Below are 17,985 nucleotides of genomic sequence, written 5' to 3' on the forward strand. Positions count from 1 at the left end.
AAAAAATGGCTTGTAGGTGCCATGCAATGTTCAAAGCATTTAAAATTCTATTTATTATCAAAAGATAGTAAGTGCTTGGTAAAATATTATTCCAAAAACATGCAAGTGCATACAGTAAAAGTTAGTTTCTCTTCCCTCACTGCCCACCATGACTTGAATGACATTGTGTAATAAATAAATTTTACTTCATTATATTTGAAGCACCTTTTGTTTCTGGTGTCTTACTAAAGAAAGCCAGAGCCAAAGCACTGGACTAATAAGAGAATCCATCCAGTGTATGCGGCAGGGCTTAATTTAGCTGGTAAGTCTAATGGCTGAGGAGTGAGTTAACCCCCATTGCAGAGAGTGCATATTCAGCTTTCGAACAAATGTAATTTTGTGGAACATATTTCCTAGCCAAGCAGACTTTCCTGTATCAGATGTGTTTTATCAGCTTTGTAGGAATCTAAAACTTTGTGGTTATTGGTCACATTTATTGTTAATATTTGAATATCTTAAGAGAATGTCTCCTCTTGTCAGTAAACATTAAAATAGAGGAGCTATAATTTATTATATTCTAAAACACTGTAGGCAAACATTTAAATTCAAATAAAACTTTTGTTTCTCTACCTTGTCTTTCAACAATGATGCTTGTTTATTATGGCTCTGTTTTCACCGGAGTGTAAGTAGTCCTTAGCCATCTTTTTCGTAACTTATGAAGAAGAGCAATAATCAGGACTTTTCAAAACACATCAATAAGACATTTCATTCTCTAGTCATCCAATCAAATCCACTGATCTTTAATTTCATTTACATTTAGCCAAGACCAAAGAGTTTGGGCTTCTAATTTTTATTTCTGTAATTATTTGATGTATGCATTTGAGACATTTTTGGTACATATATTTTTTGTTTGTGCGTGTGTGTAGAGAGAGAGAACTATGCATGTGTATGTACATGCATATCTTTTCCAAGCACATCTACATATTACCTCATTCAGTAGGCACAACGACCCTATGAAGAAAGAGGTTACCTGTTATTATCTAGCTTCATCAACATAACCCAACTAGTGAACTGTCAAAATAAGACTTGTGTCCACTATGTCTGAGTTTGGTTCCGTATTCCCTAAACTACATGTCTTCACATAGAAAGCCTGAAATATGGCTGAAGGGCTTGATGGAAAGTGGGGAACAGGAAGAATAGATGAGGGAGCATCTGTTCCTCTCCCCTCATAGCACTTAGAAGCTATGGTTGTTCGTGGCCACACCTGTGTGTTCTTAGTGTTCCTCAAACAGGGAAAGTGTTTCTCAACCTCTTATCTCAGTTGCTGATCAGAATCTTTGTTCATCCAGAAATTGGGTTCTACTTTTTTTTTGGTCCTCTTAAAGATCAGAAAACTTTTGTTTCTCTTATCAAATGCTCTTATATGGTAACTATAATTAATTTAGACAAAATTGTTCATAAAGATAAGAAATTAGAAACTAGTCATCCCACCATCCAAATATTTCTATCTCTAAAATTTTGCTATATATCTCTTCTTTTGCATACATTTTAAAAAATAAAATTGTACTCTATATTCTCTTCTGTGATGTATATTTTCCATCTAGAACTGGAAGAATATTGCAAATATATTTCCTGGTCCTCAAATATTCTTCTACAAAATTTTTAAATGAATATCTCATTGCATGATATCAGTTTACTTCATATCTTTATTAGTTACCTTTACATCGCTGGGACAAAATATCTGACGTACACAACTTAAAGGAGAAAATGGGTTTTTTAGTTCATGATTTCAGAGGTTTCAGTCCATGGTCGACTGGTTTCAAGGCAGAAGAAAGGTGCTCACCTCATGGCAGCCAGGAACCAGAGAGAGAAAGCGAAAGAGAACAAGAAAAGATACACTTCAAAGTCACGTCCCCCGTGACTTACTTCTTCCAACCAGGCCCCACATCCTAATAACTCGTTCAGCTATGAGTTAATCAGTAGGTAAATGGCTAATTGCTCAGCAGCCCAAATACATGAGTCTTGGGCAGTGAGGGTGATGATTACTCTTGTCTATTTGATTGGCTTAAGAAATTAGTAAAACACATATCTGAGTGTCTGAGAGTCTGAGTGGGTCATGGGGGTGTTGCCCTGACCCCTTCCTCTCTGGTATTCTGTGTTCTATTTCCTGGCTGCCATTAAGTGAGCAGCTTTGATCCACCATACCCTTCTAACACAATGTTTCTGCTTTGGAGCTAGCTGACCATAAACTGAAATTTCTTAAACAGGGAGCTAAAATAAACCTCTCCTCTTTAAGTTGCAGGCTTGAGGTATTTTGTTTTAGCAACAGGAAAGCTGATCAATGCAGGGGATGACTTATAATTAAACCATAATATTGTGCTAGGTTGGACTTTTAAATTAATTTTATTCTTCACTATTATAGGCATGATATCTTTATTTTATTTCCTGTCTCTTCTGAAAAACCTAAACTTAATCCCACATGTAGCCCCTGGAAAAGGTAACCCTACCCATCATATCACACTTTTTCTACCAGATAAACAGCTGATTAGATGAAAGCACTCAATGTACTGGTCTAGATCAATCAAAAATCTAAATCAATAAAAAATCTTAACAAAGAAACCCAGAAACTCAATAGAGAAGAGGCATTTCAAATGAAAGATGTCTGTCACCTAATACTGGCAGCCAAAAGAAACTTGACTAAAATTTACATTGTGATAGAGCTTGAGACTGAATCTTTGTTGTACACATTTTTGACTATTTCTTTGGGACAATTCTTAGATTTGGGATTGTCAGCTCAACTTTACAAATTTTCTAAGGCTTTTGATGCACAACACATTGCCTAATTGCTCCTTAGAAGGCTTTTGATGCACAACACACCACCTAATTGCTCCTTAGAAGCATTGAACCAGTTTATTCTCCTTCCACCAGTGAAAGTTAATTTATTTTTCCAGTTTGATTTTCAAAATGGTATTTCATTGTTTTATAATCCATATTTGTGATTTCTGAGTGAGCTTTAACATATTCTGTGGAGATTGGCCATTTGCATTTCTTCTTTTGGTAATTGCTTGTTATACCATTTGTCCATCTTTTTCTGTTGTAGTAATCATATTTTCCTCACTGATTTAAAATAATTCCTAATATGTTTTAGATTTTTGATCAGGAAACTCATTTACTGTGAGCTGGTGAGAGCTAGACAGAAAGGCAAGAAATGATGGGCCAAGGGCTTCAGGGAGGGTCTGTAGTCTAACGAGGGTTGAGTTAGGAGATATTCTGCCTCCTGATCCTTCTCCTTTTTCCTGGACCAGCATCTCTAATGGGGATACAACTATCCCTGGGAATCCATTCATAGAGATTTCATGCATTTATAGGAACACAGGCATAGATATTTTAAAGGAAATTAATTTCCAGACTTTCAAAATTCATTTAACATCTTTCTAAAATTGACTGCCTGAGAAATCCTCCCATTTCTGTTTCTAATAGCATTTCTCCCACCATACAGAAGCTTACTTGGTGATTTGCACTGGCATGTCAAGTACTCTGGAACTGCCACCAAAAAGAGGATAATTTGAAATATTGCAAGGATGTTGAGAAAATGAATAACTGATGCATGAGTAGCAAGTCCCCTTGCAAGTCAAGTGGCTGCTAAATCTTTGTAAGTTGTAATGGACTCAATTTGGTTGACAGTCAATAGGTTAAAATTTTTATTATAGACCACTATGTGTGTATAACTCAATGGGAATTGAGTGATTTTGTTCTCACCACCTTCATTCCTATTTATATGAACAAGATTTATCTGTTTTATTAAGAGATGCAGTTTCAGAAATGTTGAATATTTTATTTTTAATAATTACCTGTCAAAAGTTGTACTTCAAAAAAAATTTGCACTGTTTTGATCAATTATATCTTATATTTATCAGGATGATGAAAGCTTCTTTACACTAACCAATAAACCTAAAAGTTCAATGGCTTAACACAATGAAAATTTACTGCTCACTTATATCACAGTCTGATGTGAATGATGGGCCCTTCCAAAGCTTTTCTAGGTAGCTCTGCTTCCATTTTGCATCTCTGCCATCTAACAGTACCTGTAGCAACCAACTGGGAAGTTGGGGCCAGAGGGAAGGCAAGGGAGGAAAGAAGAAGAAGGAGAACTCAATCTACTCTTACCTGCCTATGGCATGAAAGAATATGTACCTTTTCTACTTATAGTCCCAATGGAAAACTGAGAAATGTAAACTTCTAGAACCTTCAGGAAAAGAAAAGAGTGTAGTAATACAAAGTATTGTTTCTGTCACAGGTATAACTGACAATATTTCCAATGATAACTCAATCCAGATGACTTATGACCACAGGAAAGAAAAATATGTAATTTCACCTTAATCACAGAAAAAATATGCTAAGGCAAATAATTAAATTAAACACAAAAGTACATTTTATTAGGATTAAATCCTATAAAGGAATATGAATACAAATTCAAAGAAAAAAGAAATAACATAAAATTTCCAACTTTTACTTAGTGGATAATAGTGTCAAGTTGTTGTACTATTTTATTTCTTTTTTTCCCATTAAATTTATTGGTACATTTTAGGTAAAAAATACAGTTACATTCATCATTGGGATCTTGTACCTTTACATGATATATCTTGGTTCTTATTTTTTTCCCCTTCCCCCGCCCTCCCTTCACCTCCTCCACCCTTCCCTGTTTACAAAGACTTTGTTTCCATTTTTTTCCTTTTCTCATATGTTTTTTCTTTTCCCTTCTTTCCGTTGCCCTACCCCTCCCACTTCCCCTACTCCTTTACAGTTTTATTTCTTTATTTATTTTGCTGTACTGTGGCTTGAGCTCAAGGACTTCACAATGAGCTACATCCCCAGCCCCTCTCTGCCTTTTATTTAAAGACAGGGTCTGGGTAGATTGCCCAGACTGGGCTTGAATTTGTAATCCTCCTGTCTCAGCTCAAAGAATGCTGGGATTGCAGGTGTGTACCACCACACTTGGCTAAATTATTGTACTATTTATATTCTATTAGACATATTATAACAAGCTTGGTAACGATGTTACTTTAAAAACCCAATATTTACAATAGGCCATAAATTATATCCTTTGCAACTATTTAATATTTGGATGAAATGTTTTAGATTACAACATAGAACTGAAGAATACATAGTTTTTCAAACTTCCTTTAGGGGCTAATTGAACAAAAATGTTGAACACTAGTGTCTTTAGGAAAATAGCCACCCAGTTTGATTTATTATTAAAAAACTGACAAGGCAGAGAGAAAAATCAGTTTTAGCAGACTGCTTCTCTTGTACTGAATTTCCATCTCCATGGGCTACAAACCAGTACTTTAGGACACTAGCTTCACAGGAAGTGTAGGGATGGAGAGTTCCAGGTACAGAAATGTTCCATTTCTTGGCAGAGTTCATATGTCAAAGAAACAACCAGACTCTCAGTGGGCCACACATTGTTTAGCTTTGCAGTCAATCTACCTTAGGGCTTTAAGCCTTTAGCCCTGAAGTCAGTGAATTCCTATTGCCTTGCTCATCAGCTGGTTATTCTGAACCACTCTCTCAGCTAAATAAACAGCTTACCTCTTTCCAGAATCTAAAGCACTCTGTCTTTTTGACTGCCAAAGATAGCAGTTTCAGACAGGAGTCTAGCTCTCCTCCCTAAAAAGGCCCATTGACCCTTATTGCAGTGAAAAAGCTTATGAGAACAGTAAATGACTAACCTTACTGTCCTGTAAAATAGAGCTCCCTGTAGCCTCTCCTGTCTCAGCTCTGCTGAGAGCCCTACAATAGCTTTCCTCATAAAAGCCTCTGTGCTATTTCCCAGGTGCAAACTTCTACAGAAGTACAACTAGGGAGTTCCCGAAACTGCTTCAAGAGAAGATTGTCCAAGAATAATGCCAACTATTTAGCAGGTGTTTCTTGGCCAGAATTTGAAATCACTTTATTTTTGCATTGGCTTTTTTGAAACTGGTGTAACTGGCAACTGGCAATATGCTGGGCACATAGGAGAGGAAGCTTATGGTGAAAATCTACAGAGATCACCATCTGATTTAGAGATCAAAAAACAGACACTACTCTGAACCAAAGCACTTAAAAGTCATGAATAAGAAACTTTCCTCAGGCTTCAAAATTTGTTTTCTTTTTAATAACTCCATGTGCATTTAATACCATTTGCAAGGTGAACTGGTAGATGGGTGTTGCAAGGCTAGGAAGAAAGATAATGATCAACTGAAAAGGCAAGAACTCAGAGGTCTTTTCTTGACCAACACCCAGTCACTCCCCTCATGTACCCTATTTTATCTTCATCATGGAATTTTCAGTACTAGATATTTTCTTCTTTTTTAAGTTTCATGAGTATTGGGATTTTGTCCATTTTGTCCACTATTGTAGCCCCAGAATTCTAAACAGTCCAACTTGTTGTAAATTTTCAACAAAGTTGTCAAGTGAATAAATACATTCACACTCCCACCCTAAGTGGCATAGATTCAGAAGGAAAAGAAAATAAACCCCAAATACTGATAATACTCGTTTGTGTGCTTATAAAGAGCCCAAGCACAGTAATAAGTGGCTTGGAGAACTGAAGGATCTTATCATAGAGAAGGAATCAAGTTTCCTAGAGCAAATAATTAGGTTGTACTTTGACTTCCTGGGCCAACATGGGATCAGAAGAAAGGGCAAAGCATGGAAGAATATAGGAAGTGTGGCTCCATACCTATAACTTTATGTGAATAGAAGGTTACTACAAAGCCTTCGTGATTGTTGGTAAATTAATAAGACTTTGTGCAGTACATCTAGTTTGTGTTTTCATGCACTGCTCAGTACTTCCCACAAATGAGTGTTCAATTGATGTCAGAGTACACTGTGATTGTATGCCTGCGGGTGAGCGGATGAGCACTTCCTAGAAGGAAAAAGATCTTTCTGAGCAACAATCAATCCTAGGAAGGAAATGAAGAGTCAAGAAGTGGGCTTTACACCAAGGTCAGAGATTATCTTTGTTTTCTCTCTGGGTGCAAAGTCAGTAGTGTCCACCCTCCAAGAGGTGGAGATTCTACTGACATCTGGATGTAGATGGAGAGTGAGGCAGTTGGCCCACTCCCCACTCCCCAGGAATAAATAAGACTAGTCTGAGATGTGCTCTACTACTTTTCTTCCATCAACAGTCAGATGTCAGTAATGTCTTGTAATTTTTACTGTAGTATCAGCTAACTACCTTATCAGCTAAAGAGGAGTCTTGGTCTCTCATTGTAGGAAAGACAAAAAGGAGGAGAGCTTGCCTTCTTCTCTTGTCCCTCGTGAGACCAATCTGGGTCAGCTGCATTGGTCACTAGCAGACTTCTGGCCCCAGAAGTATCTTGTGAAATTGACGTGTAGTAGTGACAGCAGAAGAAAGAGGACAGGAAGGCCTTCCCTGCCTTGAGAAGCTTAGGTGACCTTGGGAGCCCCACAAGCCCTGTAAAAATGGTGAGGGACAGTCAGAGAGAGAATCATCCCTGGTAGTATTTGAACTATTCAGTCACTAAAAATAGACATGTTCCACACAAACTCTCTTAATAATACTGAAATTTTATGTGTAATTTTTTCTTTTTGTTGGTACCAGGGATTCAACTTGGGACCTTGTGCTTGTGAGGCAGGCAATGGAACCACTGGGCTAAATCCCCGGCCCTATGTGTAAATTATTTTTATTGTGATAAAGAATTATTTATTATTCTAATTTTTTCTAGGGCAGCATTTTGATTAATAGTGAAATACAAAAAGGTCCCGTATTAAAGTGAGGGAAAGCCAAAATTGTTTAACATATTAAATTAAAATGGTGTATGTACTACCTAATTAGATAAAAGAAAAAGTGTACAAAAAGTTGAAAAAGGTGAGCAAAAATTATCATTATTTACAGATAATATAATGACATAGAGAAAAGAAAGTCAAATGGAGAATTATTATAAATATAAGATGATCCAGTAGGATAGCTAGTTGTAAAATGTGATAACCAGTAACTTTTTGTGAAATAACAAGTTTGAAAATGTAATGAAAAAACCATACTTTACATAACTTCTAGAATAATAAAATATATTTGATTAAAAATAACATGCAGGATATATATCACTGAATTTTAAAAGAATGAAATAGCATTCCTGTTTAGATTGAAAGATTAAATATTATAAACATGTCAACTTTCCCTAAATTAAGTTATAAATTGAATATAAGCGCAATAAAAATGTCAATAAGATATTTTATTATTGTTGAAATCACATGACAAATAAAGATATTCATTACACAATTATTTTAGTTGCAATAGCATAGGACAATCTGAACATACATCTAAAGAAAATTGGTTAAATTCTGGTATTTCTCAGAGGATAGCATTATGATAACCTGTTATTAAAAAAAGTAAGAGAAATATGCCATTGGGGATGAGGAATAAAAAATTAGATAATAAAATGCTTACATTTTACTGTACATTCTTTTTATCCTCTTACTTTTTTTTATTATATATGTCTTAGCTTTTCGAGAGAAAAACAAATAGTTGTTTTTAAGCAATAAAATTAATATGAAGCATAACCTTAACAAAGAGTACTTGTTCAGTTTAGCAGAGTCTATTAAAATGTAAATGGGAATTCGCATCTATCCAACTAGACCACTTCTAGTCGTAATCTAGAGAAATTCTTACCCATGAGCATAAGAAGGCATGCAGAAGGACAGAAAGGCATGGCAGGGAGGGGACAACTAAAGCATTGTCTTCCTCTGTAGTGCCAACTACTTATAGTGTCATATTTATAATAATAAAATATGGAAATAAATGTCTAAGCAGCAGGCAATGTTTAACAAATTTCAGTACAGCTAAATTCTATGTAGATATTAAAATGAATGGAATAAATCCATACATAGCATGAAAAGTTGTCCACATTATAGTGTTAACTGAAAATGCAAATTGTAGAGAAATATATGTAGCTCCCTCTCTCCCGGCTTTATGGAAGGATAATATAACAATAGCCTGAGAAAAACATTGTTTCACTTCCTCTAAACCAGGCCACTTCACCCATCTCCATCCAAGTTTCCTCCAAGAGAATAAGAGGATTCTCATCTGGAACATAGATGCTGGTGGGCTAGTCCCAGCACAGCCCTGACCCCTGACCTTTAGCAATTCAGGGTGCAGGGCTCTCTTATTGCCACATGCAGTATTAGTACTTGGTTCCTGTTCTGCCTGTCCTTATGCCTACAGACTCCTGAAGAGGTATCCATGAGGGAGAAACGATGGGATTGATGTGTTTCTTGGACCTGACCATAATGCCATCAAAATGCCACCAATGCCTCACCATACCCAAAATACCTTCAAGCACTTCTAGGAGGAACTTCCCTTTTCCCTTTTTATACTTTAACAATCAGTATGTTTGCACTTTTGGGAAAATAACTCATAAAACCCTTTAAAAAATGTAAAGGTCCATATGAACAGTAAAAAGAAAAAACTATCTTTAAGACAGCTTTTTTTTTTTAAGACAGCTTTAAGAATAAACTTAACCTGAAGCATGAACACAAAAATAACACGTGTAAAATGATTTATCTGCATTGATGTTTCTCACCATGATAAGAAAAGGATCTGTCATGCCAAAAGGATTAATAACACCCCTACTAAACCTAATACTTAGTCTATTTTGTTTGTTTTTTGTTATATTCAGTTTTCACTTTCCAAAATTGGTAATATATCATTTTATGATGTATTTTCAGGTAAAAAAATTAAATTAAATCAATCACTATATAAATTTACTATATAAATTATAATTTATACTGCTAACATTTTATTAGAAAAACTGATAAAAACTTTATAAATTTTTTGTTACATTTTAAAAAATCTGAATCTATTTACTCATTTATCTAGAATCACAAGATTTTTATCTTCTTCCTCCCATTAAAAAAAAATCTCTGCAGGGCCAATGACTTAGCTCAGTGGCACTGCGCTTGCCTAGCAAGTGCAAGATTCTGAGCTTGATTCCCGGTATCAAAAAAAAAAAATCTCTGAAAAAATTTTAGAGAAGAAAATATGGTTAATGAATTTAAAGGATAGTTAAAGGATAAATATATAAATATAAAGTATAAAAATGTAAAATAAATATAAATATAAATATTAAAAATATATTTATATATAAATACATAAGTATAAAGTTAAAGTATATATATATTCCTCGATATGCAATTTTCAGCTTGTTTTTATAGTCTAACTTCTGAGCTCGAACTTGCAATCCTCCTGTACATATAATTTTTAAATGACCATTTTACTAAACTTTTCTCCTTTATTCATAGCATAACTTCATCTTCTGAGATGTATCTGCTTACTAATGAACATTTTCAGATTTAGAATCCCTTGCTGGAATCCACATAAGGAAAATTTCTGGTGAATATCTTTCCTAAATATCACTATTAATAATGTCTTATTTTCACTGAGTCCTCAAAGGCACTGGCTGAAGATGGACTTTGGAAGACACCACTCTGATTTACAGTCCTACAGGGAAAAGAGATGGTACTCCACGTGTGTGTGCAGTATGTGAAGCATGCAGGCCCTGCCCCCAACTATTGTGAGTCACTTGGTAGATAAGGTACCATCAGGAGAACTCTTGTCATTCACTAATTTAGCCCTAGAGTATCATATAGGGTATTGGAGCAAGACAAACAAGCTAAGGGCAATAAGAAAGCCATGGTCAAGCTTTGGTAACAAGAATTAATTTTTATTAATCCTCCAATGAAAATAGTAAAAATTTTTATTTAAGATACTCTTAGAGAAAAATCATAGTCCAATATCACTATATAATTATTTTCAATTTTATATTATTTCTATTTCTAAAAAATAAAATGAATGATGACTATTTCTAGTTCACAGGGTTGTTTTGGGGGGGTTTTTTGTCTTTTTTTTTTTTTGAGGATCAGGTCAGTTAGCCTCCATGAAGCATAGTGTCTAGTATATGATAAACAACCAGTTAACATGAGCTATTATAATTGATGTATGAAATGAACTTGGTGCCTTTAACTAAGTCATTTCTTGTTTTTGCTGTTACAGATAGCTATGCAATAATATTTCCATATAATATGCTGCTTCTATTCAGTTATTTCCTTATATTTAATTGCTAGAAATCACACTGCTGGGTCAAAGAGCTATCAGGATGATACCTTTTGAAAGAAGTTTATTCTCTGCCTTTGAATAAAATCTGGCAATATGAAAAATAAGTACTAGCTGATATAAAAGAGATGATAAAGCAAAGAAACGATGAATTTATTTGACAACAACAATTTAGTAAACTTCCATTTTGTTCATAAAACTATATAGACATACCAAAGCTGAGCTCTATTCATTTGAGTTAATGCAAGTATTTCTCAATCTTCTGTATGCTTGTCCCATATTGGGTGTTAATCAAAGGAGGAATAAAAGTCATCTTTTTCTTTAAAAATTCAAAATCTGTGTAAGAAGGCAATATGTGAAGATGAGACTATGTAAGTAGGTGTCAAGTTGCATTTTTAGCCATGCCTGGTGGCACATGCCTATAATACCAGTACTCAACAAGCTAAGGCAGGAGGATTGCCTCAAGTTCAAAGCAGGAATGAAATGTATAGTGAAACCATCTCAAAAACAAAATTTTTTTTTAAGATCCCAAATCCATGGTGCAGGCCCTATTAGACATAAATAGCTAAAGAATTAAAAGTAGGTGCTGGCTAGACCTAACCGGCAAACCTAAAAGTATTTTTCAAAGACCATACCAATTGGCAGCAAAGGAAGAAGTATGTTATCACCCAAGTGATGACTAAATTAAGCTCCACTTTCTTCTTAGAATCTAGCCTTTAATAATTGTTTTCAATGTACTCCAAATGAACAAGACAGCTTTGCACTTAAATATCAGCCCCAGGAAATGTTTGCTATTGCCGCTATATGGTGAAAGGGCCCTGGTGCTTAAGCTGTGAGTTTTAGCCAGAGGAGCCCAAGGGGAGTGCTCAGGAATACAAGTGGCCAGTGGCGAACCTCAGTCAAATACTGCAACTGTTTATCTGCTCTGCCAGTTAAAAAAGCAAAATCATCTCTCCACTTTATTTTAAGGTGCATGGCTAATGTGTCTCAAACAATCAAGATTTCACAGCACAGCTTCATCGCTCTTCAGTGTCTTTTTGCCTCACTGTCAAGAATTAGGGGTTCCAACTGCCTCACATCTTTGAGGTGAGCGACAGTGCTGGTTTCCAGGAAGCCAAACCTGAAATAGGAGCAAAGCCCTCTCATGTAACTGAGAAAGAGTTCCTAGTTGCCAAAAACTGCTTTTATAAGGGGACAAACCCCATATAAAGAGTTTTCTGGCCTTTAAAATGACCTGCCAAACATCATTCTTGTGCCTTATCCAGTAGCTATTAACCTGCCTACTACCCACAGATTCTTGGGAATTGACAGGCCCGGAGGCCCCCAGAAGGCCTAAGCCTCCTCAGCATCAAGAGAAAGAACTGCTTTGCCCAAACAGGTTACAAAGCAGACAAATGAAACTGTCTTCCTTATATGGTGAAAATTACCCTGCCCCTTTAAGGCCTAGAGACCTGGCTGCAGACAGTCCCTGGGAAGTTTGCCTGCAGCCCCATCCTGTCCTCTCCTTGCTGCTGTGCAGGTGAGTCCCCAAACCCTCTTTCCCCAATTTGCCCTCTGTAATCACTCTGGTAGGTAGAAAATGCTATTCAGAAAGGGCTAGAGAATCTTAGGATCAGGAGAGATGGTGTTGTTTAGACAAGTTTGAGTAGAAGGAAAAAAACTAAGGAAATGTGCTGTAATGCAGCCATGAGGATGCATCTAACTTCCCCTGGAAAGGAAGCACTAAGGTTACTGCAGGCCCTGGGGCATTCCAAGACAGGACAGAGGAGGCAAATTCAAAGGGAAAAGGGGGATAGATTCTAGGCAATGCCATAAGAGGTAAAGTTTAGACTCTTGAGCTTTGTAACCTGGTTTAAAATAAACATAGCTGAGAGGAAATAAAGCTGCAAGTTCTGAAGGCTTTGAAGGAGCTGGAACTACAGGACTGACTGCAGAGGAGAAAGTACAGGCAAATGTTTGCAGCGTCTACAGGCAAGGAAGGCTGCAGCCTTAACCCTTTGTACAGCCTAGCCAGGTAGCAGGTAGAGTTGGGCTACCACATAGCACGGGGTAGGGTGGGTGACATGCATGTGTGGAGTATGGCAGGAGACTAAATGAATAAATAGGAGTATGACTATGGAGATGTAGCTCTGCTCTCCCCCACAGTACCATGTGCTGAGAAGAGATTTGTTTCTAAGCTTAGAAATTGTGTCATTCATGAGCAAAGGACTGGAAGAAGTCTCATTTAAGCTAATTATGTCTGTCATGTGCTAATTCAGCTTCCTGATGTTTTTTGCCTAAGGCGTGAAGCCTCTTAAAATATTAATTTGAAATTAACTAATAGAAAGTGTATGTCAATGAAAGACTGAGATGTATATAGTTGAGGTTGGGATCTTACTGATAACACAAAAGGAGGTGGGTGTGGCATGGGAGGATAAATACTCGAAGGTCATTTTACCTCACATCCAAAGCTCTTTAACTGAGCCCATTCATCAGCTACAGCCAAAAAAAAGTCCACTCAGGAATTTAAAAAAAGAGATGCTACATTACAGGGCTTGGTTTCATCTTCCCTTTTAGTTGAGTCTGGGGCCATTCATCATTCAGAGACCAGTAGTTTCTGTATAGTTGTTGGTTGGGGGATTGAACACAGAAGCTGGATTAAAATTCCTTACATTCTCCATGCCTTTTAAAAATATTCATTCATCTGAGTAGTCACTGAAGAATTCTTTTATTATTAACTAACAAGTGCTCTGTCCACTTGTTAGTGCTTTGCAAAGACACAATGTTCTTGAGAAAAGGTTTTGTTTTATCAACAGAGATTTGTTAGTTTAAGGGTTTTTCTCTTCTCACTTCTGGTGGGTGGGCAAAGTAGTGATTGTCGCATGCCAAATAGAAAGATCTATTCCTGACTTTGAAATCATAAAGGACTCCACTTGAGCTTCAAGCAAAAGTTAACTTTTTTGTTGACAACTTAAATTAGAGCACAGTGCATGGGTGTAGTTTTACTTCATTTTGGATCAAGCTAAATTCAGAAAGCAATGTAAAATATATAGCTTTCCATATGAATGCATCCAAGAAAAGTAAAATCCCATTCCCAAAGCTGGAAAGCCTCTGAAAGTAATATACCATGATCTTTTATAAGTGAAATCAAGGAATTTAAAAGGAAATACATAACTCTCAGTCACATGTCAACTGTACAACTTTGCACAGCCCATTTACTTTAACTCTGCCTCGGTTTCCCAGCATTAAAATTGTGGATTGTTGGAGGAACTTTCCAAAGAAGTGATAAGACCAATTAGACCTGGAATGGAGCAGATTTGGGTTACATTTCTAGTCTCTTCACTTACTCCATAGCTTCAGACAAATTGCCAGACTGAACTTCAGTATAGCTATGTGTAAAGAAGTAAATAACTAGCAAGGTTTTAGGATTAGACAAGTCAGAGGTTCTGTGTTTCTATTTTTTAATTTTTAATTATTTATTATTATTATTATTTTATACAAGGTCTCACTGTAGTCCAGGCTGTAGTCCAGCCTGGATCCCCAATCCTGCCCAGTAATCCTGAGTGCTGGAATTACAGGGGTGTGTGTGTGTGTGTGTGCGTGTGCACGCGCGTGCCACCACTCCTGCCTTTTTTTCTTCTTTCTTTTTCTATTACTTGGGGAACTATATTGTTCCTTAAAGGAAGAAATGAGTTTTGAAAATAGAAACCAGCTGTGTAGTACAACTCTAGAGCTACAGTTAACTTCTTTCTACTACCTTTCAAAGAAGGATAACCAACTCCCTAGGAAACCCATTCCTAATCATTAACCAGGCTCATTGTCAGAAGTTCTTAAAGCAACCCCATTTACACTATTTTGTGTTCAGAACATGAACAATAGTTGGCTGTTTTCCTTTGGTATAAAAATATTCTATATACTTGAAGATCAATGATAAAATATCTTAGCATCTTTATAAAAGTGGTCTCCTCCAACTGTAAGGTTAAAAAGCATTTTAAAGGAATTTTTTGTTATTTTAAGGCACTTCTTACAACCATTTCAATAATAACCAATTGCTACTTTTCTATAAAATCGCCTAACACCTTCACACAGATGTCTTTAAGAACATGATTATTGTTACTTTTGTCATTTTTCATTGTTCAGGCCACTTTAAGAGCAGGATTGGCTTACTTGAAACATGGCTGTGTATGACAGACTTTTAAACAGAAAACAATCTCTCCGCTAGCTTAGAAAGGAGATGATAAATTTCAGCCCCAGAAACATTCCATTGTAAGTACACTTCACAGCCCTACATTAGCTAGGAAAGCACAGCTGTTATTTCTAACTAAAGTGGAGGCAGGTCACCCCCCAAGGGTGATCTTCTAGCAGTAAGTTAACACTGCCTGTCAGGAAACTAGCAGAGTCCACACTTGTTGACCTGCAGTAGCTGTTAGACTCTGGACTAGATCCTTTATGTGTCTGAGCCTCAGTGCTATGATCTATATAATGGGAATGATAATAATATCTGTGCACATGGTTAAGGGAAGGCGAGGAATATGGCAGAGTAGGTGCTCCATAATATGTTGGGTCTGAAAGCCTACCGATCTCTAACAAAATCCTTGCACCTTAATAACAAGACACTGGCCCTAGACCATATGTACATGTATCTGTAAGTATGAGTATGAGTCTAAGCATGTGTAAATTCAATTTTCAATAAAAATATTCTTATTAAGTAGAACTAAAAAGAAGTAGGTGCTGGAACAATTATGTAGTATATCTGCTACAAGAGTTAACTTTGGAAACAGCCTATAAATGCACGTGTTGTTTAAAAGCTAAAGGACTAAACAGGGGTTTGAATTAATTATGTTCTGTCAAATTTTTTTAGCTTCTAACCCCATGAGGATTATTTCTGTCTCTGGTAAACTGGTGACAAAAGTTGGAATGAGAAGCAAATGGCCTACATGGAACAAATCGAGTGGAGAGATGCTAGTATAGTTGAATCTCTTGACATTTCTTTGGTTTCCCCTCTTCCCACCTCCCATTTACTCACTTTGAGACCTTCAGATGCAATTCATTCATGAAAACAGCCTTCTAGGGAAGCTTGAAGAATTGTCTAGGCCAGCTTCTTGCCTTTAGTCAAAGCTTCACTTGAAACAATTGAGAACATTATCTATCCCTCCTTTGGGAAAAACACTGGAGTTCAGTCTGTTGTCTACCTACACTGCAGCTGTGTCTACGATGTTCTCCCTATATCAAATTGCAATACAAGCCCATGCTCTCCTAGTATGCTCCTACTAGTATGCTTTCTGTGTGTGGCAAGTTGATATTCAGCCTGTGGGAAACACCCACTACAGTGCATAGTGCTGATGTGGCCACAGCCCCCAGGAGCACAGCTCTTCTGGTTTCTTCCAAATTAACCATCAGGTGAACAGTCATTCTTCTCCTCTGACTTCATCACTGCTAGTCCACCCTCCAGATTCCTTCTCTCTATTGCATTGGTTCCCAAACTAGAGAGAACCCAGGACATTTACTAGAACATACTTTGCTGGGCTGCATCCCCAGAGTTTCTGACCTGTAGGTCTGGCCTGAGGCCTGAATATTTGCAATTTCTCACCAGTCTGCACACTTTGGGAGCCACTCCTCCAGTCCATCACTAAATCTCAGCTCCAGTGCTCCCAGCTCCTGCATGTCTTCCACCTTGCAAGGTACTACTAGCTCCTGCAATCTTAGGGGTAAAGTATGGCCTTATCCTCACCACAAATACGTGCTATTTAGTGACTTCTAATCAAAAAAGCACTGTGCTAAATACACTACTGATATACACACATTATTTGTATTTCTTCCAACAACTCCACTTTTGGTATCATGAAACAAACAGAAAGGTTAAGTAGCTCAGTGATAACAAGTAATAAAAAGAGGGCCAGGGATTTAGCTCAGTGGTTCCGGCGCCTGCCTCGAAAGCGCAAGGTCCCAAGTTCGGTCCCTGGTACCAAAAAAAAAAAGAAGTTATGGTACTCAAAATTGGGATTTATCTGGAATGTTTTTGCTCTTTCTACTATTCCTGAGTTAGAAAAACATTGTTAACTTTTCTATCAACTCCAAGACATTGGTAGCAGCTGCCTGGAGCACTGGGTTGAGAAGTCTCATGGACAACGAGTGCTCAGCAGGATGAGTTCTAGAATTGGTGAGCTCCCCCTGTGAGGCTGCTGGAATGCAGAGGGGCCACATGTGTGTCCTATATTTGCTGCCCCAACACTGCGCTTTTCCTTGTTCATGGATCAATCCTGTTAGGACCCAGAATCAGGTGAGAAACATATATTCAAATTTGTTTTGTAGAGAGAAATAAAACTTAATTTCCTTCTCCCTTCCTTTCTGTGAAGGATGAATCTAAGTTTTTGAGCTTAGACTTGAGAAGGTATATAAAACTGTAAAGTAAAATGAGATGCAACTAACATGTAGGTAATAGTAACCAACACAGGCATTTTGCCTTTAAGTGATAGAGACATTAATTATAGCCTTTGCATTTCATATGTCTTTCAGTGTGACCTATCTGATGGATTGCTTTATATTGAAATAGTCCACTGTGACTTAATAAGGAAATAATGACATTTCTAGTTTAGTTCCTCCCTCTATTACTAATATTCAGTGTGGGACTTACTATTTTGTCTCTTAGTGTTTTACATGAAAAATGAATGTGGTGATACTTTTCTGCTTCATCTTACTTTTTTTATGAAAATGATAAAATGATATATAACTTAATGGCAGCTATTTTCTTTAATCAATAAATATTTCCTTAAGTGTATCACCAGGCACTAAGGGTATAGCAACAAACAAAACTCATTGTTCTCATAGAACTTACATTCTAGAGAGGGGAGGCAATAAACAAAAATAAAGTGTGCAAATGTGCAAAGGAAGACTGTGCATACACATGTTCA

The 17,985-nt window shown here is 36.7% G+C and overlaps 1 protein-coding gene across 2 annotated transcripts in view; it reads left to right on the forward strand.

Annotated features, from left to right (window-relative positions):
- Schip1 (schwannomin interacting protein 1) overlaps window positions 1-17,985 on the forward strand; it is an 809,964-nt gene that overhangs the window by 639,002 nt on the left and 152,977 nt on the right. The gene's annotated exons all lie outside the window — the stretch shown is intronic.

This window comes from Heterocephalus glaber, unplaced genomic scaffold (assembly GCF_053883595.1).
Source record: "Heterocephalus glaber isolate CG9 unplaced genomic scaffold, H.glaber_assembly_v1.0 deba00001504, whole genome shotgun sequence".
Classification (NCBI taxonomy): Eukaryota; Metazoa; Chordata; class Mammalia; order Rodentia; family Bathyergidae; genus Heterocephalus; species Heterocephalus glaber.